We start from the raw sequence: 24,298 nt of genomic DNA, 5'->3' as shown, positions 1-24,298 counted from the left end.
GTCTCATTAGAGAGAACTCCCAACCACTCCTTTCAGCCTCCTCCCTAATGGAGCCTGGGCATTGAGACCTAACAAGTGAGGCCCAGCTCCTTTCTACCCATCAAGGAATTCTAGTAGCAGTCTATTCGGCATGAACCCCCCCCCAAAAAATAGCTTGTGCATTGCATTTTTTTATTATAATAAAGACAGCCTACTCCTTTGCTTTCCATTGCATCACAATCTCCTCATCTCCACCTCAGTGCCCCCAAGTGCACATTTTCATTTGCATCCCTGTTGAGAAATCAGAAAGACCCACATTCACCTGTATTTGCAAAGCTAGAGAAACTTACCTGTGGCATCCCTAGCTTGAGCTCTATGACATGGGATTCTGTTTTCATGACTTCATCAACAGTCATTTATATTTTAGAATAAGTGAATGGAGGGTTCTCTGGTATGTGACTTAGCTAAAAAATCAAATGGATATCCTCTTGTGAATGTTGATGCTGAGAGGTGTGTTCTTGGATGGAAGGTGGAAAAAAGGATTTTTCCTATGCCCTTTTTCCTTATTATCTACATAATGATATCAGTAAAGCTCTCTATATTCCAGAAGATATGTGTCAACAGTTCAAATATCATAGTGTAATATCCACTGTAGAGCATTCCATCACTGAGATAATTACATGCAAACGTGAATATATTCTTTATTCTTCTCCTATTTAAACTGAATAACACCAAGACCTTAATCATCTGTGAAAGTGGTATTGTTGCATGAGGGAAGAATTTGCTAATAAATGAAGTTCAAGTAGGAGCTTTTAAATAATTCCAGAAAATTGTTTTTCCCATACTTTGTAATTCTAAATCTGTGTCTAGGGAACATTGTGCTTTTTTTAAATGTAAGGATCGGAGTGCTGAAAGATTTCAAAGTAAAACTATGCCTGACATTACAATTACTTTATAATTACAATATAAAATTATGTTACATAATTAAAATATAAATTTACATTTTATATTATAATATATATCACCGAATTATAGCTAAACTCCATGTTACTGTATTCAGATATCCCACAGTAAAATCAAGTTTGTTGAAACGCAAAGCTCTGAAGGCCTATGGCCACGCTGCCCTGAACAAGCCCGATCCTGTCTGATCTCGGAAACTAAGCAGTGTCGGGCCTGGTTAGTACTTGGATGAGAGACCATCTAGGAAGACCAGGTGCTGCTGTAGGTGATAAAAAATAAAAAAATAAGGGATTGTAAACTGACAAGGTCCTTGCTATCTGTGAGGTCAACCAAGGGTCAACCAAAAAAAAAATAGCTTGTGCATTGCACTTTTTTATTATAATAAAGACAGCCTACTCCTTTGCTTTCCATTTCATCACAATCTCATCTCCACCTCAGTGCCCCCAAGTGCACATTTTCATTTGCATCCCTGTTGAGAAATCGCCTAAAAAAAAAAAATTTAAAAAAGCTCTGAAGAACGCAGCCAAGTTAGAACATATGTGACTAACTGTATAGCGTGCTTTCTCAAGGCTGGCCTCTAGTCTCGTCTTCGCTTGTCTGAGCCGACACTAAAGAGGGATTAGTGGACACAAATGAGGGCAGGGTCACCCTGATGTCCTCGAGGTAGAAGAACATGGCTCTGTTCTCCCACTTGGAGTTTTCTTTCCACACAGTTAGCGTGTGGATGCATTTTTAGTCTTCGAAATCAGAATCCACCTCTGGTGAGCTTACAATGACATCAGTGCCCTAAGCATGATACTGAAAATATATAGGGACACAATAGCCTGGATTTTCAAGATATTCCAAAATGGAGGCGAGTGGGAGCTATCTGGATAGAAACAAATAAGCCAGGTGTGATAAGCATGCTGAGTAGGGCCTGTCTGTGCACTGGCAGTTCTCTGAAGATTGGAAGTAAGGGCTTACTTGGGTAAATCCCAGAATCTTGACGTTTCATTTTGGAATTAGAAGCTGGGTTACAACAAACCAGGAGAGATCAGAGCCAAGCTGGGCTGTCGGGAGCATCTGTGGAGCAGGGAGGTGAGCGCCTGCCAAGCTCTCTATTACTCTTGCGGTGGTGGCTTCCCCTTCTCCCTCCTATACTCTGCGAAAAGACACCTGGAATGGGCCTCACTCCATTTTTTTCCAGCCACCCCCGACTTACTTACTGCTAAGACGATGGCCAGATCAGATTCCCATGAGAAGTCTGTTATTCTTGGTGAAAATAATCTACACTGAGGGTTCCCATACAAACCCTGCCTGACCCTTTGATGACCACTGTTCCCTGTAGCTGCCCTTTTGGATTGTTTGTTTCATTCTCAGAATCAGGCCAGAGGAGGTTTCTATAGCTTGGTACTTAGTTTCAGTTCTCAGGATATTTCCTTAATTGCTTCCCTCTGCATCCTCCCAGTATTTGTGAGCTATGTTTTATACTGGGCTCAGTTGCTTGCATTTTTGTATGATGTCGTTTTCCATTTTTTTCCCCTCAAATATCATGAAACCTCACTACAAAATATGGGGTCTATGCCATGGGTCCATCTGTGTTATGACACAGCTCTCTGCATATTTCTTTCATAAGTGTACACAGATTTTATTTTCTAACACGGATCGCTTCGTACACTCAGGAACCTCCCTACTGTGGTCCAGACCCAGCAATACTTGCATCACCTGGGAGCTTGTTAGAGATGCAGGCTCTCAGGCCCCACCCCAGCTCTGCTGCATCACAATCAGATCCCTGGGGGATTCATGTGCACCTTACAATTTGAGACACACTGGGCCAAGGCAGTGGTTTTTGAAGCAGGGGTTGCACGTTAGTCACATGAAGAACTTAAAAAAAAAATACCAAAGTCGTGTTCCACTCCTAGAGATTCTAATTTAATTCGAGTTGGGTCCCTGATATGATTATTATTTTTAAGTTTCACATTTTAAAGGACAGCCACAATTGCGAAATACTTCTAGAATAGGCAACAGTAGGTAAAATTTGTATCCTTTTAGCAGTACATGTTGTGAGGTCAATGTTAGACCGGAAGATCCACAAGTTGCCCTTTGTACAGTGCTTAGCATATGGTGGTCATTCAAATACATGTTCATAGTCGGTAGGGTACTAAAGCAGAAGAGAGGTGACTAGCGTTCAAGTCCTGGCTCTGCAAGACATGACAGACATCTTTGACCTTGGGCAAACCACTGAACTTGCTGAGAAGTCAATTTCTTTGTCAGTCAAATGTGCAAGAGTTCCTATTCTAGTAGTTATTCAGTCATTCATTTTTTAAACAAATATTTACGAGCATCTATTCTGTTCCAGATACTGTTCCAAGCACTGGGGATACAGTGGTAAATAACTAAGACAGGAAAAACTCTTGTCCTCATAGAACTTATAATGTAATGAGACATGTATAACAAGCGAATAAAAAATATAAAGCAGAATAGAGGTATAGGTCGTGATAAATGCCAAGAATAAAACTAAAGCACAGTAAAGTGTTGGAGTGGTAAGCTGTTAGGTGGGAGGGCGGAAAGCTAACTCAGATGAGTGATCTGAGAAGACCTCTCCGAGGAGGGCACGTTTGAGCAGAGACCTGAATGATGGAAGAAGCAATCCAGGTAAAGATAAGCAGAGAGTCTGCAAGAAGAAAATCCCTGGGCAGAAGCATGCTAGGAGTGGTCAAGGGGTAGATACAGGGCAATGGTAGTTACAGCCGGATTCTTTGCAGATATCTCTAGTCTATGACTTAAAAGATTTATTTAAGTGTTGAACCTTAGTGCATTTATGGGAAACATAAATTTCCTGAAGACAAAAATATCGAATATTTGAGGCAGCAGAACAGTAACAGAGAACCAGAGCATCATCATCATTGGCTCAACCTCTCTACTTCTCACCATAGTAATTTACTTTGGAATCCGCAGGCCTGCGCCCCGAAACACGCCCAGAGGTATTTACTACTCTAGGCAATGCCTTGAATTCAACAGATTTACTCCTGTTCTCTTGTGAGATGAAAAGGTACATTTAGGCACTTTGCTGCATTTTTCTCTTCCCCTTTGATTTATCGAAGCTCTGTGAACTGCTCGTAAGTCCAGGATCAAGAGAAAGCCGGCCCTCTGGGCCTGGTGTCCAGAGCGCTGGAGCACAGCTCTGGGTCCAGACTTCAGGAGTCTCTAGTTCCCATCAAGAAGCAAAATGTTGTGGTTTTATTTCTACAATTCAACGGCCAAAGTGCATCTAAGGTTCAGAGTTTGCGTCCTAAGTATAGGAGGTTGATCACAAAATTTTGATCACAAAATCTTGAAGTAAGAATATAAGCCCCCAAAGAAACGATGCTTGATGATGATCCTAAGTAATGACAATTAATGTACCCATTACAGGTGTCTTTTTCACATGCTATTTGGCTTCAGTAGTGCAGGATAAATACTCGTAATAACAACACTGACTAACACAAGATAAACTTAATTACATTTCTTCTCTCTTCTAAGTACCTCGCACGGGTTATCAGATTTAATTCCTACAATTCCCTTATACGTTAGTTACTGTCATCTTCATTCTCAGGAACCTGAGTCATATAGAGATTGGGCAACTTATCCAAAGTCATACAAGAAGTGACTGGACCAGGCTTCAAAGTCCAGACATTCTGGTTCCAAAGCCTGAGCTCACACTCATATGGCTTACCTGCTTGACAAACACCTACTTATCTTATAAAATTCAACTTGAGTCTACTCTCTATGCAGCTTTCCCGTATCTCTCCCTCATCAGGTATAAATACTATAGCAAAAGCTATATAATTACCGTTTTAAGTTCTATGTCAGACTCTGTGCTTAGTGCTGCACTTACGTAACCCTGCCTCCAGGCCAGGCAATAAAATGATTTTATTCCAAGGCCCACACTGTAAAATTAAATTGTAGTTTTAGTCTTTATTGCATTCTCTCTAAAAACTCCAGAAGGGGAATTACATTCATAACACAGAGCAACACTTAGAATCCCTCTCTCGCTGTGCCCGCCCCCCACGCAGGCTCCAACATCCCTGTGCTCCACGAAGCAGTGCATGAGAGCTGCCTCTAATCCCATTGCTTCCAAACTTCTAAAACTCTCTTCCTAAAACCTATCCATGAATGGCTTTTCCGCTCTCTCTCCCTCCCTCCCTCCTCTTCCTCCTCCTTTCTAAATTCACTTTTTTCTCTCTAGAGTAACTTGGTATCCTTTCCAGTATAAACTAGTCTATTATGTTTTAAGCTTCTTTCACCTTGGCCTCGGTTGCTGAATTGACTGACCTCATCACAGGGGCGGCAGCCCTAGTGACAAAGAAACCGTCTTCTCAGAAGAAAAGGAGAAAAAAGAAGACAGTGGCCATTCATGTTTATATTTTGCCCGTGTCATATACACTTTCTCAATTTATTATTATCACTCTGAGATGGGTTTAAATTTTTGTCATTTTAAGATTTTAAAAAATGAGAGATAACTCATTTACATGATAAGATAGGGTAAATTAATGTAGATCCAGAACCTGAATACAGTCCGAGTAAGTAAAAGACCTAAGTTTAGCCAGATCAGACATTGGATATATCATCTAATCCCTTCGATCCCCATTAAGGGCTCCAGTGTCCTCTAGAACAGGGATCCACAAGCTATGGCCCATGGGCCAAATCCAGCCCACTATCTGTTTTTATAAATAAAGCTTTATTGGAATGTAGTTACAGTCATTCATTTATATAGTGTCTACGGCTGCTTTTGCACCACAAAAGCAGAATTGAGTAGTTGTGACAGAAAATGTGTGGTCCAAACCTAAAATAATTACTATGTGGCCCTTTACAGAAAGTTTGCTGACTCCTTCTCTAAGAAGAAGATTCTCATAACACATCCAACAGTTAACTAGAAACAGGCCAATTCACCCCAAATAGTTTTAAAATAATTTGGTAATATGATAAATTGTAAATGTGGTAAACTGGTCAATCAGTGAATTTCTTTCTTGCAAACAAGGTTCTGGAAATTTTTTTCAATCAACGAATTCATTCAAGAAACATTTATAGGGTATCTACTATGTGCCAGGTTCTCTTGGAATTTATGAACGAAAAAGACCCACATACTCTTATAGGTTACAGTCCAGCAGAGGGAGACAGATAATAAACAATACACATAATAATTAATGGTATTTTGAAAGGAGATATGTGTTGGGGAAAATAAAATAAAAAAGGCCGACAGGAAATTAAGAACACAAATAGAGGCATATAATTTTAAATAGTGTGGTCAGAGTAGACTTCATCGAGAAGATGATATTGAGCAAAAACTGAATAGAGTGAGGAGAAAGGCACATAGATACCCAGGAAAGAACATTCCAGGCACAGGTCACAGTCAGCACAAAAACTCTAAGGAAGGAGCAACAAAGAGGACAGTGTGTCTGGAGTAGAGAGTGAAGGAGAAATCAGGACATGAGGTCAAAGTGATTACGGAGGACGGTCATGTAGGACCTTGTTGACCATTGCAATGATTCCAGCGAATAGTCTAAGTGAAATGTGGGCCATGGAAGGTCCTGAACAAAGAAGTGACATGACATATGTTTTAAGAAGGTTACTGCAGTTGCTTTGTTGATGACAACCTGAGAGAACAAGGGAGGGAGCAGGAATACTAGTTAGGAGGCTATTGCAGTCATTCAAATGAGAGATGATGGAGAGTGAGACGAGTGGCTGGCAGCGCAGAGATGAGGAATGGTCAGATTCTGCTGGATGTATATTGGAGTAGAGCCAAGAGAACTTTCTGATGAACTGGATGTGAAATTTAACAAAAGAAAGTAGTTAAATTTTTTAGCATAGCAGCTGGAATGATGGAAGTACCAACCAACACGACTATGAGAAAGACTGCAGACAGAGCAGATCAGTACAGATGTCCATTAGACATCAAAGTAGAGTTACTGAAGTGGCATTGGATATACAAGTGTGGAGTTAATATAAGGTTCTGGCTAGAGATGCAAATTTCATTGATTGAAATACAGCTTATGGCATTTCTTTTACTGTAAATGCTTTCATGGCAGGACCCTGTCTCGTTCATCTTTTTATCTCTAGCCCTTAATATGGTGCCAGGAGTAAAATGAATAACACTGCACTTTACTGATATTCGAAGATGCTATATGAATGAATGAATGAATGAACAGATCAAATTACACAAATTACAAATATTTTCCTTCTGTAGAAGAGAAAAGACCTCAAATTGTTTCATTTACTTTTAATAGTATTTAGGAAGCCATGTTCAAGTAGGTGTCATGGTAAAGGATCAAATATGACCATCAAACTTGGCAGTGTGCTGTCTTTCCTATCATTTTAGTTGTATGAAGAGTTAATAAATACACTGGCATTCCTACTTCTTGTTAGTCTTGATATAAGAGAATGATTCATATTGATCAAAGAAGAGTGGTCCATTTCTGGACAAGTTGAATGATCAGAGAAATTAAGTTCGAAAGAAAAAAGGCAGGAAAATTCATCCATCTGGGCAAAATTCTATGGTTGAAACTATACACAAGAGAAAAATGATCAATTCTAGGAAGTAGATAACTTTGCTAAAACTTAATTTTAAAATAGAAAAGATTTATCAATACCATCCAGTCTGAATTAAGTACATTTTCACAGATTGCTAATAACTTTGAGCTGAATAATATCTCAAGCCCATGATTTATTAAAACTTGCAACTCTGTCCAAGTGAATATAATACTTATATAAATATTTTACCACTTTTAATTTCCAGATCATATTTGTGAATGGGGGTAGGATAATTAGGTGGATAGAACCTAAGTGCCAGGACATCTGGGATTTATTATTTTCCGCAATAATTCCCAGTTTGTCACTATAATTCTTTTTGTTGACTTGTGATAAATGAGGATGAATTATACATTCTAATATCTCTATCTCCTTAGAATTCATGAAGTAGAACACACATACATTCACACACAAAAACCTATTAATGAAAATTCACGATCACCACCACAATTTTACTTAGGCATATATAACTTGAATTCAGAGTTCCAGAAAGATGAGCTCGTATTTATTCACATTAACTTAAGGTTATATATTACTGCACAGAAAGATGAGCAACACGATTCACTGAAGCTAACTCAATTTCAAAACTGTATTTCAGATGTGAATGATGACAAAAAATAGAGAAATTATTCTAGTAAGAATTCCTGGCCACAAACAAAATGTATATGAATGTTCAGGCTTTAGAGGTTTAGCTGCACTTGATTTATAAAAATGTTTATTTAATTTTCTGAACAGGTAATACATTCACACAAATACTCATACGAGGTATTTTTTATGTCTTCCCTGACCTCATCTTCCACAGGCCCAGTTCCTAAGTTTGTACCCCTATCAACAGGTCAATATTCCTGTTTATTTCCTGTTATATTTATTGGGAACACGTTACGCTTACAAATTTAACCTATAAAAGGATTAAAACATATATTAAACCTTCCTATGAATGTACATGGAATGTCTTTTCATTTGTTCAAATTAACTTTTGTGTTCCTGCACATTTTGTATTAAATTTCTCAAATATTTTATTCTTTTCTATTGCTATTGTGAATTAGTTATTTTTATATTTCATATGAATACGACTTTTGATTTCTATATATTATTTTTATACTTTGCTACCTTACTGAATTCTCTTAATACCTGCAGATTTTTCAGTTGATTCTCTTGGGTTTTCCAAGTAGATTGGTATATCATTCACAAGCAGTTATATTACCATCCCCTTTCTAATTTTTATACCTCTGGTTGTTTTATCTATTTGCCTTAATGTCTACCTCTAGCATCATGTTGCATGATACTGGTAATGTGGGCATCTTTGTCAGGTTTCAGACACTAGTTATAATTCTACTAGTGTTTCCCCATTAAACATAGTTTTTGGTTTTGCATTCATATTTTCCATAAATTAATATTATTGACTGCTTTATCAAGAATTTAAGTTGAATTTTAGAAACATCTGTTTAGTGTATCAGTAAATTAACCTATAAGTTTTCACATCAGATTTCCAGGCTAAGATGGTTTCACGGAGGACTTCTAGTATACCTTGAAAGAGTAAATAATTCAAATCTGTTTTGTCTATTCTAGAACCTAGTGTATGAAAAACTTCTAAATCATAAAGCAAATGTAACAGTGATACCAAAATTCCTCAAAAAGTCTACATGCACACACACACACGAAAGATAATTGCAGATGAGTCTTACTTAGCAAAATGGATGTAATAATTCTATGTGGCAAACAGTTCAGGAAGGCATTAAAAAATAATGTTATGACCCAGTAGGATTTATTCAAGAATCCAAGGATAATTTGCTATAAGAAAATCTATCACTAAAATACTTCATATTAATTTATCAAAGAATAAAAATCATATGGGGAAATATGCTGAAAAAAGTAGCACTTGAAGAAATGTCTCTCTTCTAGAGAAATGGTCTAAATTTTTTTTTAATTTCTTCTGGGATAAGTTTCAGTAAATCATATTTCTTATAATACTGTCTATTTCATTCAGGTCTTGAAATATACATGTTTAAGTTGAACAAAGTAGTCTCTTGTGAGTCTTAATTTTCTTGTTTTATTCGCTATTATTGTTTCTTATTTTATATAGTTATATTTTCTCTTTCTCGATTAGTCAAGCAATTTACCTTGTTGTTTTATATACAAAGCTAGTTTTTCATTGTATTTATTTTTCAAATAATTTAGTTTTTGTAATTCATTAATTCCTGCTTTTATCTTTATAATTCCTTCCTTCTACTTCTTATAGTATATTTTGTTGTTTACTGATAAAAATATTAAAAATCATTCTGAGTACTGCTTTAGATATACCTTATAAATTACAATACATGTTGTTTTATTACTATTTTCTAGAAACTATGCAATTTCAGTTTATATCTTCTCTTTTATTGAAGGATTAAGAGAAATTCATTCTTCCCCCCAAAATGTAAAGGCTTTATTTCCTGGGTTTTGTTGTTCTAGTTTTTGTTCTTTCTAGTTTTGCCATAACATCATGAGAAAATGTTTGCTGTATTACTTCCAGTTGTTGAAATCTGGTGATAGTGCTTGCATTTGATTTTTGTGAATATTCTATAGGCATTGCAAAAAAGGTACATTCTTTATTTAGAGAGTTCAAAAAATTATCAGTTAGATCTTTCCCATTAATTATGTTATCAGGTCTTCCATTTGTGCTCAGTTCAAGTCTCAACTCACTGGACATCTTCTCTGATACATGTTTTCAAACCATGCACATCCTAAGCCCAGACTGGCTGCTTTCCTCTGCCCCTCTGGTACCTGTACTTCCTGTTATTTTAACAATTCCTGCACTGTAATATAATTGCTTATTTACTTGTCAACACATTAAGGTCCTTGAGAACAGGGAGCATATCTTGTACAATGTTGTATCCTCAAGACCTGACAGCACTTGGCACATAGAAGGTTCTCAGAATGATTTGTGGAATAAATGAATGAATATCTCCATAACTTTCCCCCCTTTAGAATTCCTCTTAGAAAAGAGGACTGGAGAGAGCGAACAATACACTGAGAAGAAAATATTAAGGCACTGGAGATGCCTTGCAAATAGGTAGTCTTTCAAACAAGTCCCATGATTCCCATGCAGACACTGGCAACCTACCCTATTGGTTCCCAGATGTGGTCGGTAGCATACCATCTGCCCAAGTATACCAGGAAAAATGGCAAAGTGGCCAGTGTTCATCACCAGCATTTTCTACTTCTTTAATGCTGCTCCCTGCCCCTGAAGAAGCCACTAATCTCATGTGACTGCTCGGGTTCCAAAGTTCAGAAGCCTCCTCGGTCCTTTTTATCCCTTCTGCAATGGAAATTCCAGCCAATTCAAGCCGGTCTCAGTTGAGTACTGGTTTTATTAAAGTAATTTGCAATGAGCTGTGACCGATTCTATCGATTTAATTTTTCAGGACATATGTTTGTCCCCAAATGGGAGCCTGCTAATTTAAATAAATTTTTAGTTAGTTGTTACTTATCTTTTCTGAATACCACCCCCCCCATGCTTAATTATGCCTTTGAAATGCATGGAATCGGCAAAGTTTAAAGCAGGCAGCTATATACAATCTTGCCCTTTGGCTTTCCTTTCCTCATCTGAAAAATTAGGGAATTTGATTAGATGATCTAGAAAGTTGTCTCGGCTCTAAACTTCTGTGACTGGTATTCTGTCGTTTAGCCTTTGCAAATTACTCTAAAGAACCTCAATCACCATTGGAGAATGAGTAAGAAAAAGCAAGGCAAATATTGAATTCAATAAATCTTCAAATTAGGGAAGGGAGTCATATAGTCAGTCTTTGACCATCCACAGCAGTGAGGCATAGCACAAATCATCTTAACACTAAATAATAAAAACCTTTGAACAATGGGCTAATATCCAAAGTATGTAAAGAACTCATACGACTCAACAACAACAAAACAAACAATCTGATTTTAAAAATGGGGAGATGACTTGAATAGATACTTTTCCAAGAAAGACACACAGATGGCCAACTAATACAGGAAAAGATTCTCAGTATCACTAGTTATAAGGGAAATGCAAATCAAGACCACAATGAGATACCACGTCACACCTGTTAGAATGGTTATTCTTAATAGGACAAGAAATAGCAAGTGTTGGAGAGGACGTGGAGAAAAGAGAAAGTTCACACACTCCCGGTGGTAATGTAAATTGGTGCAGCCACTATGGAAAACAGTATGGAGGTGTCTCGAAAAATTAAGAATAGAGGTACCATATGACCCAGCAATCTGTCTTCTGGATATGTATGTAAAATTTTTGAAAACACTTATTTGTAAAGATGTATGTGACCCTATGTTCACTGCAGCATTATTCACAATAAGCAAGACATGGACGCAACCTAATTGTCCTCTGACAGGTGACTGGATAAAGATGTGTTGCATATATAGAACGGAATAGTACTCAGCCATAAAAAGATAAAATGTTGCTATTTGTGACAACACGAATGGGTCTTGAGAGTATTATACTAAGTGAAATAAGTCAGAGGGAAAAGGAGAACTCATATGTGGGATATAAAATGAAAAGCAACAAATGAACAAACAAAAACAAACATACAAATAAAAAAAACCAAACTCCTATATACAGACAACAGAATGGTAGTCACCAGAGGGGAACTAGGGCGTGGGGAGGATGAAGAGGGTAAAAGGGGTCAAATACATGGTGACAGAAGGAGACTTGACTTTGGGTGGGAGGAAATAATACAATACACAGATGCTGCATTATAAAAATGTGCATGTGAAATTTATATAATGTTATTAACCAATATTAACCCCAGTAAATGCAGCAATTTTTTTTTAAATCTGTTACGAATGATCAAAGAGAAACAAAAACCGGGGAAGGTTCTAAGAGATTATCTGGTCCGACCCTTTCCACAGGCATAAATCTCCTGGAAAGAGGTATTATTGGAAGCATTCTGGTTCATCAGACATTCAAATTGTTAGATCTAAGATGCTAGGAAATATGTTGAAAGAATTCGAGTACAATAAAAATATTCCAAGTGTTAAAACTAGAATAAATATGTGATGTCATAGTGAAAATAAGATTGGACAAAGAATCCTGTTGCGGGTTTGGCTTTGCTCTCAACTGGTTTTTTGGCATTAGAAAACTCTCTCAAGCTCTCTGACCTCAATACCTGCACGACTATATATGTGGAGGTGGAATGAATTATATACTGAAATATTTTTGAAATATCAATGTATCCTACACAACATACATAATAGTAATTTTTGACAATAATGACATGCTTCTGAATGTTAGAGAAAATTGAGAAAAATTATGCAAATTAAGTATTTTCATAATGTTACTCATGAAACAAAATGCCTTCAATATTGCTACCATGACTCATAATACTGGATAAATCTCAACAAAAGTTTATGGAAAAGACCAAATTCAATTATGAATTATAAAAGCATAAATGAATCTCTAGCATTTGAGAGAATATACAGTTTGCATCTTGTTTATCTAAAATTTCACATGAATGATTTTGCTCACTTTTCTGAAATTAACATTTTGAGATTTAAAGGTAAGAATGAGCCATTTTAGGACAAAGGATAATTTTAAAACAAGAACAGCAGTAGGAAAACTAGCCCCTCACTGATAGCATTGATTTCAAGATATAGCAGTTGCCCAGAATTTCTCAAGTGCTTCCATCTAGGAAGAAATCACACGAGATTGACTTCTACATTTAACTTTAATGAAGATTCTAAATTAGTTGAAACCATTAATTAATCAAATTAATTTGCATTACTCAAAGGCATCGACTCTAATGGCAAGATGGGAGTACAAGAGGTCAACTCTACTGTGATGACAAAAGTTAACATATTTGAGCACTTACAAGGTACCAGGCCTATTACTGAACATTACCCATTAATTATTTCATGTTTATCTCAATCCTACAGGAAATCTATGAGATGGGTTCTATTACTGTTCCCGTTTTTTAGCTGAGAAATCTGAGGCACACAATGATTATGTATCTTGCCCTATGTGTACAGCTAAAAAGAGGCAAGAAAAGCTATATCCTGGTGCTAATGGGTTTTATTACCATGCCAACCCAGCACTGAGAGGGAGCATGGCCATCATCACCTCTATAAAACAGGTTTCTCAAGGGAAGAAACCAAATATTATCTTTGTGTATCTTTCAGCATCTCACACTTAGGGAACAGCTTAAAATGATTTGTTGACTGACTGCTAAAAATATACAATTCATTTTGGGATCCTATATCCGTATATACAATGGCAACAAGAAATTAAGATGATAATTTAAGTGATTCCAGGGGATAAAAACACCTTACAATGGAATGCTTTGGAATATAAATTACCAGTTTTACATTCTAAGTTGATCAAAATATAGAGAACACTTATTAATTCTGATTACTTTGGTTAATGGTTAGCTTGAATTATGATATATGATTAGATCAGGAGTTCATAATTTTTTTTTCTGTTAAGGGCTAGATAGTAAATATATTAGGCTTTCTGGGCTGTAAGATCTGTGTTGCGACTACTCAACTCTACTATTGTAAGTAAAGAATAGAGAGGCGTAGACAACATGTAAATGAATGGGTATAGCTGCATTCTAATTAAACTTTATTTACAAAAGAAGAAAGCAGAACAGATTTAACCCATAGGCAGTAGTGTGCCCATCCAGTCCTCCAGCATAGGTAAATTAATTTTGAATAGCTACTTAATACATATTCAAACAGGGAGCCTACTTGAATGAGTAACTTAAAAATGAATATATTAGGGATTCGAGATGGCGTAGAAGGTAGAGGCTGTGCACACCTCCTCTAGTGACCACACCGAAATTATAACAACACTACAGAGCAACCAGTACATGGGGGTGCCAGAGGTCTGGCTGAACAGAAGCCCTAAAATAAGGTCACCTCAAAACAGTAGGTGGGTTGGAGACTCAATATGGCTCTGTCCCACAACCGCGAATGGTGGTCAAGAATCGGGAGGGCTATCTTGGCTACAGAGCACCCTGCCTCACCTGAGGAGTAAGGCGTCTCCAGCCCCGGGTTCCAGTGCCAAGAAGAGAAGTCCCCACAACCTCTGACTTGAAAACCAACAGACTGTGGCTGAGACAAGGGCTGCGGAATTCTCAGGCATTCCTCTTAAAAGGTCTGTGCCCAGCCTTACTCGCTGACAGACTCGCTCACTCTGAGCTTCAGTGCCTGGGCAGCTGCTCAACAGGTGCCAGGGACATACGGGGAGACGCTGAGCTGTTGGGCTTCAGGGCAAGGGCTGTAGGAGCAGCTGGCTCCTAGACAGAGGTGCAGGCAGAAGCTATTGCTCCTTTGTTGAGCCCTCCCCTCTCCAAGCCTACAGACACAGACACCGTCAACCTGGATGACACAGGTTGCTCCGCCCAGGGGATTCCCTGAGACTCTGCCTCTCCCAACTTGTAGGCCCATCCAAGCCACCTACAGTGATTTGTTCCATACAAACAGGCTGTCTTGGCTCCTGCTACGGACTTTCCTAAAATCTCTCAAAGGCTCACATAACCCAAAGAAGCAGCATCTGGCCTTGGCATGCCTCCTACAGCTTGCTGAGCAGCCCCAAGTCCTGCACTAGTGGCAGCCAGCCTCGGTTTCTGACTTGGCTCCTCGAGGCACCTATAAGCCCATCACAAGTGGCAGCCATCTGTGAATTGCTTGGTGACTCTTATAAGGAGGCCCCGGAGGTGCATAGGCTGCGGATGAATTTAGCCTGCATCTGGACCCCTCCCAGGTCTGTGCCAAGGGACTAAACACCTACCACATAAAGTCATTCTACTAAGACCGAGAGACTTAGGAGCCCTACCTAATACATAGAAACAGACACAGGGAGGCAGCCAAAATGGGGAGACAAAGAAACATGACACACATAAAAAAGCAATACAAAGCTCCAGAAAAAGAATTCACCAAGATGGAGACAAGCGATCTACCAGATGCAGAGTTCGAAACACTGGTTATAAGGATGCTCAAGGAACTTAGGGTAAGTATAGATGAACTCAGTGAGAACTTTAACAAAGAGAATTAAAAAAATAACAAAGATAACAAAAATAGAGATGGAAAACGTAATAGGGAGCCAGTCAGAAATAAAGAATACAATACCTGAGATGAAGAGTACACTAGAGGGAATCAGCAGAGTGGATGAAATGGAGGACTGATTCACAGATATATAGAGGATGGGGTAGTGGAGGACACCCAATCAGAATAGCGACAGGAAGAATGAATCAAAAAAAAAAATGAGAATAGTTTAAGAAGCCTCTGGGAATGAGAATAGCTTAAGAAGCCTCTGAGACAACGTCAGGTCTACAACATTCACATCATAGGGGTACCAGGAGAAGAGAGAGAGCAAAGAATTGAAACCTATTTGAAGAAATAATGACAGAAAACTTCCCTAATCAAGTGAAGGAAAGAGACATACAAGTCCAGGAAGTGCAGAGAGTCTCAAGCAAAACGAAGCCAAAGAGGTCCACACCAAGACACGTCATAATTTAAACGCCAAAGGTTACATACAAAGAGAGAACCTTGAAAAGCAGCAAGAGAAAAGCAGTTAGTTACCTACATAAATCTGCTCCCATAAGACTGGCAGCAGATTTCTCAACAGAAATTTTGCAAGCCAGAAGGGATTGGTACGAAATAGTCAAAGAGAGGAGATCCCAGGACTTACGACCAAGATCACCCAACAAAGTTATCATTTAGAATCAAAGGACAGATAAAAAAAGCTAGATAAGAAAAAGCTAAAGTTCATCACCACCAAGCCAGTATTACAGGAAATGTTAGAGGACTTCTTTAAGAAGAAGGAAAAAAAAATATGTATCAAAAGTCTAAATAATGGCAATAACTACATATCTATCGACGAGCACTTCAAATAAAAAAGAATTAAATGTTTCAGTCAAAAGATAGGGTGGCCGAATGCTGCCTACAAAAGACTCACTTCAGATCAAAAGACACAGAGAATAAAAGTAATGAGATGGAAAAAGATATTGTATGATGGACCTAGAGGGTATTGTGCTGAGTGAAGTAAGTCACATAGAGGAAGACAAATGCCATATGATTGCATGTATTTGTGGAATCTAAGGAACAAAATAAATGAACAAAAAAGTAGAAACAAACTCGTAGATACAGAGAACATTTTGAGGATTACCAGATGATAGAGGGGTTAGGAGGTCAGTGAAAAAGGGGGAAGGGATTAAGAAGTACAAATGGGTAGTTACAAAATAGTCATGGAGATAGAAAGTATAGCCATAGAAAGTAAGGAATATAGCCAATAATATTGTAATAACTATGTACGGTGTCAGAGGGGCACTATATTTATCAGGGTGATCACTTTGTGAGTTATTTAGTTGTCTAATCACTAGGCTATACTCCTGCAACTAATAGAGCATTGTCTGACAACTATAACTGAAAATAAATTCTCATTAAAAAAGTGAATATATTATGGTTCTTATTTTCTTATACTATTTAGTTATCCTCACGGATACCTATTATTTTTCTTAACTAAACTTATCTCTTTAAAAAGTCCAAAAATAAACCATAAAATCTTACCAAACTCTGGATTTGTGAGGCCCAAATTACACAACTCCTCTCAGCTCGCTCTCTCTCCTAAAGACATCATATACTGGTTATTTATTACTACAAAATAAATTACCCACCAACATCCTCAAACTTAGTGGCTTAAAAGACATTTTAATATCACAGTTTCTGTGGATCAGGAATCCAGGCACGACCTAACTGAGTCCTCTGTTCCGGAGTGTCTCGGGAGGCCAAAATCAAGGTGTAGCTGGGAATGCAAGCTCACAGGAAGGCCCAACTAGAGGAGGATCCAAGAGTAGCGGCATAAGTCAACGGTATAAATAATGGGCAAAAATCACTGAGGCCATTTTAGAAGCCTGCTTACCATGTTCTATTAAAACTAAGTCTGCACTGATCTTGTAGTGCAATGCTGTTAACATTTTAAATTGACGTCCTGTCAACAGGAGTAACTTGTACCTTCGTATTGTCTACATCCTTATAGGCTCGAAATATAACTGTTACTCAATTTCCCTAACAAACTTCATATATAGCATGGAACAGATTATTTATATGATGGTTCTGCAAATAAGGTGCTCTGGTTATTTACCTGATGCCGGGAAGGTTGGTATATGCTGAATAATTCTTGCATCATAGTAGATAGGAAATACTGACTTTTCTTATAGCTACGTAATTCTAATTTCATCAATTTAAAACCAGCTAAAGAGTAGAAAGAGAAGTGAGGGATGTTAAATTAAATGGGTAATATAGATCCCAAACTGATTTCATAGTTGCTTTGTCGGATTGGTTTTTGTTTTTCGTTTATATATATATATATAAATGAATATATATATATTTTTATATAAATGAATATATATCATATATTTTTTATATATGAATATATATATAAAATATATATATATATATGTTTTTTTTTTTTATGCCTACAGCACCTGGGCTTCCTAGGTGGTCTCCCATCCAAGTACTAACCAGGCCCGACTCTGCTTAGCTTCCAAGATCAGACGGGATCGGCCTCGTTCAGGGTGGCATGGCCGTAGAGCGGATTGGGTTTTGAACTGTGCCGGCTCACCATACTTATTGACATGCAAACCAGCCAGATATAGGGTTTTTAACAATAGGAAATTTTCAGGAGGAGATGTGGTTTGTTTGCCATCCTGGTTCTAAATGGTGCAAGACGTGTCAGGTATCATTTTTCTGTCAGGCTTCCCTGATCTGATATTAGGTTTGGGTCATTTATTTTAGTAAACTGCAGACCCCGTAACACGGATGCAGACAGTTCATTTGAAAAATGAACTGAAAGTGTGTGGAGTGTAAACAAGGAAAAGAGAAAAGCCAATGAACTGTATTTCTCAGTTGCTTACCATGGAGGGGATCTGAAAAACAGCACATAATTCTCATCCAACTTGTGCCACCAAGTAACTGTGAATGTAGGGTCTTTATCCACCAACTCCCACCCCTTCGTGGCTGAGGGCTGCCCCGGAGAGTGTTCTAGGCTTCCCTGTATACAAGTTGAGAAACTTATTAAAGTGCCAGAAAAATCTCTCAGGTAGAAAAGCAGACGGTTTGTTCAAGGGCTTAGGGTTAGCTCCTGATGATTTACACACTTTTCCACTCAATTTGCAGGGAATTCAACACATCTGTTACACAGTCTTACACATGCAAATATTTCTCATCAATAAATGTGTTTCTAAGCAAGGAATTCATCATTTTAGTCAAGTTCTGCCTGGCACCCAGGGGCAAGGCTACTGCCAAGATTCACCACTCTAATCACCTTGAGATCGAGACCCCATCCTGCCATTGACTTAGTTTCCTTTCTCATCACCTTCTCTTTCCCAGAGTCACAGAATCATAAAATAGCAGAACCCTTTTATATTTTCGAGAAGGAACCTGAGGCCCAGAAAGGAGAAATGTTGTGCCCACATCTGCCAAGTTAGCCAGTGTCAAAGCCAAGACCCACGACCCTGGTGTCTTCTCACAGCTCTCTCCGTCACAGCCCTGCTGCCTTATATAATCCTAAAGGATTGATTTCCGCCAAGGCACTGAGATTGATCTAAACTCTGTGAAGCAGATATATGCAACTGATATATTAGAAACTGATGTGTTCAATGAGCCCAACCAAAATCTTTTCACATTTACGATTTATCTTCTTTAGCAGTCTGTATACTTCCATGTTGAAATATAATAATGACTCCAGATGGCATGGCCTTTATTTCTTCAAATAGCTTGCACATCTATTTGTGTCATTTTATTCAAGAGGCTGTAGGATTTCTTTTTAATTAGTAACGGACTCCTGCAGGCTAATATGTATTGCAAATAAGTATGTAATTATTAGTGGGGGATTTGCGCTTCTGGTTTTTGTGGTGAGGAGAAAGGCATGGAGCTGACACATCAAAATGCTGCTCAGCTACAGGAAATGGTCACAGTGCAGGCCAGATCTTTGGTAATTTACAGTAACAAAAAGTGAGATCACCCACCCAGCCAGAGGCTTTTGGACCACATTAACTCCCAGTCTGATTGACCTGTATGTAGCTCCTTTTCTTGTTTCCTCCTCCCCACATATAACCCGGAACATGATGGGGACCTGGAATTCTTCCATCGTAGCTTCGCTTTGGATGGTGTGAAACAGTAGGTTGCTGATTACCTTCAAGAGCGTAGGTCAATATGCACCAGGCTTGAGTGGCCAGGATCTTGTGCCAAGAAGGCAAGGTTTCTGTCAAGGTAGCCCCATTGAGACATCCTCATCAACCTGCTACCTTCGATATGAGCTCACGTTGAAGTACAAAGTTGATATCAAACCAGGCCATAGGCCGGGGGCTGAGTGGTACAGCTTCTTGGCTACCGCTGATGCTGCCATTCGATGAAATTAATATCTCACACTATATTCTCAGTTATGAAATACTTTGGCTTCCACCTCAAAAAAAAAAAGTACCATTCTCTTTGTCCTCATCCCCAGGATGTAGCACACTAGTGCTCGGAGGCTTCAGGTGCAGAGTGGGGAAGCTCAGCACGTGGAGAAGCCCCTTTGTACCCTGGAGTCATCACAGGATTCGAAGTGTTCTTGAAGAATGGCTTCTCTATCACTGAACTGGGCTTCTGAAGGCTGCCGCTATTTTGTGGCCCAGAATCACCCATTCCCCAGCTATCTCGGCTACTGATTCTCTCAGAACCAGGCCTGCATCAGGACATACCATCGTGACAGCTGCAGGACGATGAGTAGCCTGCACACCCTCACTCAACGCTGGCATGCCCGCTCACTCTAAGTTTCAGAAAGGGCTGAGGTGAGAGGTTTGGCCAGTGCTGCCTTCCTGATCTGGCCTCCTCAACCTACTCTAGGGAACAAAGCCAACTTGGAAACCATAAGCCAGTAAACCCAGTCTGGGACGTAGAGACTCCTCAGCTTTTCCCCCTCCCCCTCCCATTAAGTCCCCTCTCTGGGGAACCCCAGATGGAAAGCAAAGGAAAACTTTTGTCATCACAATAAACCCTATCCACCATTCCAAAGCCTTTCACTCAGCCAAAAAACAAGTCCAAAAAACAAGACTGAACTGTTTTTATTAAACTTCCCTCCTCTTCTTCCTTGCTCACAAGCAGAAAATTTGAATGTGGGGTGGGCGAGAGAGTAAATAAAAATAAAGAAATGGAAACAGCACTTACTGCTGACTGAGAAAGTAAATGAACAGTGTGGTTAGCTCTCATCTTTAAACATTCACTTTCATAGCCGCTCCTTGGCTACAGGTGTGACTGCGCTGCTGTTTCTTACTTGCCCACCCCACCACATGCAGTTTCTCACCTCTTGCATCAGATGCTGTCATCTAGTGAAACCACGGTCTGAGTAATTGTGACTCACTCCCCAGAGAGGGAGGTTCCCACAAGACTCAGTGAGCCGGAGAGCACAGTGTGGCAGGAAGGCATAGCAGATGTGAACAGCAGCTCGACCACTCTTTCTTGGTAAAGGTAATGGGTAAACTCAGTTTTCGTATATTTATAATGGAGAAAACTCATAGAGATGTGTTGTTCAAGCTTTGTTGATGGTGGTGGTGGTTCGTTTTTTGTTTTGTTTTTGACAAACGGGTACTCTCAAAAATGAGGTTCCATTTCATGTGAACTTAACTTTTGTGAATTTGAAATAGGGCAATATAAAAATACTAATAAAGTCTTAATGCATGCACAGAACATGAAATACAACAAATTCTACTTTACATTTTTTCCTCGAGGGAAAACTGCCTTGAATTATGCAAGTTTTGAATTATGCAATGTCTTCAAAGGCTCATCCCGGGCAAACCAATGTGACTGAGTGTCTACAATCTGCCAAAAGAGTGTTAAGATTTACATAAAGTGTCTTATTCAATCTTTCAACAATCCCAGGTCACTGAAATCCTTGGGCCCTACTTCAGTATGAAGAGACTGAGAGTCCAAAAGGTTAAGTAATTTTCCCAAGTTCACTGGCCCTTCCGCTAGGATTCAAATCCAAATTGGCCTGGCTCCAAAGCTATTCATTTCCTTCCTTTCTTTCACATCTTCATATTTCCCCCAAATTCTCCTCTACTTCACACACATATGCACGCAGATGCGCACGCACTGACTACACAAATCTCCACTAAGTGGAGCATCATTCCATTATTCCCTAAAGCCTATGGTTGTCTTTCCAACTGAGATGATCCAATCGGCTCCTTTCTTCACTGGGATCATTTTTACACTATTGGGCAATTTGCTCCTGACTCCTACTCTTTCCTCATTCCTGCTCTTGTTTGAGAAGCAATACATTGACTTGTTTTGTCACTGAAGTTACAGCTACAGAAAGTAGACTAGAGATCAGTATTCCTGCCCACCAGCTGAGAATGTGGTGAGACATGGCAGACACAAGCACAGGCGAGAAGATGCCCACCAGCCTGGCTTCCTTCCCTTCTTCCAGATGCCACTCCCGCCTCACCCTGGTCCCTCCCACTTATGCCTATATTTGCAGAAGACTGACACTTGGGGGTACCTTTCTGAATATTATTCCTCTGGTACCTCTAATGGTGAATATCACCAAGTATTCCTCAGGTATTCTGGGGCTGGCAGTTCTATCTTTCTCTCATTTGTCCACTCATAAAACTCACGTGGATACTGTGCTTTGGCAGGCTACTTTGAAGGTTCCTGACCACCATAATGGAGAGAAACATTCCATTTTCAAGATAACATTGACTAATTAGGTTTGTGTGCCACCCAACACACAATGAATTAAGTGGCCCCCGAAGGTTGCTCAGGTCCCATCCTGATGAAAGTTTTGTGATCTAAGGAGCACCATTTGTAACTAGCAGTCTCCTGCAGATACCAAGCTTGGAAGCACTGCCACCCAATGGCTGCTTCTGCAAACAGCACCTTCTTAAGAACTGTGTTTACTCAACTCTACTCAGAACCTAACAAGAGTATAAGACATGGAGAGAAAATGTACTAGGGGTGGTGACACTGGAATAGGCCAGGTAGTCAGTGCTGTCTCTGTCTCTGTCTCTGTGTCTGTCTGTCTCTCTCTCTGCCAAGGACATCTGAATTTCCTGGCATTAAACAGCAGATGTGAGCTCTTTAATTAGGCAATAAAACTGGCAACTTGGAATCGTAAAGATAAAATTGTACAACACCATGAATCTTTGGCATCAGAATTAATTAGACTATCTATATTTTTTTCTGATATTTTTACAGTGACTGAATGTAGGTAAGAGGCGAAATAGACAAATCAAAGACAGAATTCTCACTTCTACCTTTGTTGATTACTAGCTGTGTAAGATTTAGACATGCATTTAATATTTATTTTTCTCTGCTCAAAAAATGGTGATTGGAGCTACCAAAGTCTTCTGTTCCATGTAACGGAAGCACAAGTCAGGCTATTATGACCAGAAGGTATCTTTCATTGCAACAGCTGCGTTAATCAGGGTTAATTGAAAATTTCCTTCTAAATTAGATCAAAAGAAATTGTACTGTACAGAGCAGAAAGGCTTCTATTCTAGTGTAGTAATGGTTTACACGCATAGTGTGCAAATAATTAAACATTGATTCGAGCAAGTGGGTGTGAGAGATCATTCCACCCAAAGACAGAAAAATATCTTAGTATTTTGATATTGCCCTATAAATTCCATTTTGTCATTTTCCTACTTAAAAATACTTGGTTGATCACAGTCATTTGTAATTTTTCTCCACTACAGAGAACTTCTCCCCTCTATACATATTCATAACCAATCTTCCCTGATCAGCTATTGAAGGAATGTCACAGCTCTCTCAGGTCGGCCTAGGGGCTGGGAATGTGGATATATTTTAGTTGGCGCATTGTCACTTTGGAGTGCCTTGCCCATGAGGAATGGAGAGGGCATCGAAGGTGTAAGGTCAGGCAGGCAATTCTCATACGATGATGATCTACTCTTCTGTGCTGGGAATAAACACCAGGTTAAAAATGGCCCAACCCATAGGGAAGTTAAAAACGAAGAAGAAGATAGAAAATGGCTCAACCCATGAACTGGCTTCTTGACACAGATAATGGTGCAGTTTTTGAATATAGACAAAACATATTATAAGATTAAAGTGAGTACATTCATGCCTTGATTTTCCATTTTGAAACTGTTCTGAGTATATAATTAAAAAATCGACTCAAGAAAACGTGCCAAAAGTTTTTTTTTAAAAAAATGCCAAGACAATGTTGAAAGAATATTAATGGAAATGTCAACGTGATGCCAAAACAACCAAGCAATGGACTCCACTAAATTGATCTATTCAAATATCGGTTAAACATTTATTTAGTGCCACAAAAACCTAAATCACTTGACTGTCTCTACTTTTTTACCAGATATGTTTGTAAACTGCATGAATTGTAAAGTCATGAAAATAATAAGCATTCTTCTTTTCCTTAGTGAAAATAAATCAGGAGTAATCTGGATAGCATCAGCTTTAAAAGACCTAAGTTAATTTTTTTTTCTTTTTAGTTTTCTTTCTTTCTTTTTAGGGAGTGGGGGGGAGGGAGTAGCTGAGCCTTCATATAAAGCAGTGACTATGAAAAGAATTTAAATTTATATGTGGCTTGAATAATGCATCAATCAACAGAAACTATGAGGCACTTACTGTAAGTACCAAGTCTTGTCCTCGGTGGCATAGATACAAAAGACATCACTGGGTCTTTATTCTCCACGTATCCTGTACTTTAGTTGGGAGTATAAAACATGCATGTATGAAGCAAACACTAAACTGTATGATCCTAACTATAAGTGCATTACAAATTCTAAAGGTGGGTAAGATCACTGTAGGCTAGAATAGGCAGAGAAAGCAT

The 24,298-nt window shown here is 38.8% G+C and overlaps 1 protein-coding gene and 1 pseudogene across 4 annotated transcripts in view; one reads left to right on the top strand and one right to left on the bottom strand.

The window, feature by feature from the left end:
- GLRA2 (glycine receptor alpha 2) overlaps positions 1-24,298 on the top strand; it is a 171,740-nt gene that overhangs the window by 103,495 nt on the left and 43,947 nt on the right. The gene's annotated exons all lie outside the window — the stretch shown is intronic.
- On the bottom strand, positions 17,928-18,046 carry LOC120611853 (uncharacterized; annotated as a pseudogene).

The sequence above is a fragment of the Pteropus medius genome, unplaced genomic scaffold (assembly GCF_902729225.1).
Source record: "Pteropus medius unplaced genomic scaffold, Ma_sr-lr_union100, whole genome shotgun sequence".
Taxonomy (NCBI): Eukaryota; Metazoa; Chordata; class Mammalia; order Chiroptera; family Pteropodidae; genus Pteropus; species Pteropus medius.
This window is presented reverse-complemented; position numbering and strand designations above follow the sequence as displayed.